This window comes from Perkinsus marinus (assembly GCF_000006405.1).
Source record: "Perkinsus marinus ATCC 50983 genomic scaffold scf_1104296964794, whole genome shotgun sequence".
Taxonomy (NCBI): Eukaryota; Perkinsozoa; order Perkinsida; family Perkinsidae; genus Perkinsus; species Perkinsus marinus.
This window is the reverse complement of record NW_003204569.1, coordinates 1-1,058: the sequence shown is the minus strand read 5'-3', so window position 1 is coordinate 1,058 and position 1,058 is coordinate 1. Positions and strand designations below refer to the sequence as shown.

Below are 1,058 nucleotides of genomic sequence, written 5' to 3'. Positions count from 1 at the left end.
AGGTGGAAAGACAGCATCATGAAACTTTACGGACTTGTTCGGGAGGGAGTGGTACAATCGTAAATTTGTTGCGTGGTGACTGATTGGGCTGGTCACAATGCTTGTAGACGCACCATATGATAGAGGGAAACTGTGTGTTATACCACCTCCATTTAGCACAACAGTTAGTGGTGACTGGTGATACCACAATTCATGGGAATATGAAAATGAATGAAGGATATAATCATCCTTCGAGATAAGTGTCACCAATGATAGAGGCGCGTCTCAATAATATACCAGATTCCTTTCGAACCTGGGAAATGTTCCTTAGTGCGGCCTTGTTGGTGATGCTGCAATCATCTCGGTTGCTACCTCAATCACGCAGGTGGACTGAACAGCACTTTTGTGAACTGTATATAATTTTATGTTTTCAGTTTCCGATGTAGTCTAGCTGGTTAGGATTCGTGGCTTTCACCCACGCGACCAGGGTTCGAGTCCCTGCATCGGAAAGTGTATATGAGATAAGATATTTGTTGGGCTCACATTGAGCGCAATGATTGAAGACTGAGCAGGAGTGTTAGAGGAGCATCGTAGTTCGAGATGCACGACCTGTTATTGGTTCCCCTCCTCCCTTGGACAATGTTCGTCACCCATTCGTGGACCACTTCAACATTGTTCGAGGGGCGAGGGTGCTCAGCCCATCTTTCCGGAATGGAAAGAATTTGAATATTGTGAGGGGGACTAGCTCAAATGGTAGAGCGCTCGCTTAGCAAGCGAGAGGCACCGGGATCGATGCCCGGGTTCTCCATTTTCGCTCGTATGTTGACGCGGTTCTGATGCCGACAACTATCATCCTGCTGAGTGTGGGGTTTTGTATGTAGCATCCCAATAAGGTGGAAAGACAGCATCATGAACCCTTACGGACTTGTTCGGGAGGGAGTGGTACAATCGTAAATTTGTTGCGTGGTGACTGATTGGGCTGGTCACAATGCTTGTAGACGCACCATATGATAGAGGGAAACTGTGTGTTATACCACCTCCATTTAGCACAACAGTTAGTGGTGACTGGTGATACCACA

General features: G+C 46.9%; 2 non-coding genes across 2 annotated transcripts; both read left to right on the top strand.

The window, feature by feature from the left end:
- Positions 1 to 415: 415 nt before the first annotated feature.
- On the top strand, positions 416 to 488 carry Pmar_PMAR021270. The gene has a single exon. It is a non-coding gene; the product is annotated as a tRNA-Glu (tRNA).
- A 226-nt stretch (positions 489 to 714) lies between these two features.
- Pmar_PMAR021269 lies at positions 715 to 787 on the top strand. The gene has a single exon. It is a non-coding gene; the product is annotated as a tRNA-Ala (tRNA).
- The last annotated feature ends 271 nt before the right edge of the window (positions 788 to 1,058 follow it).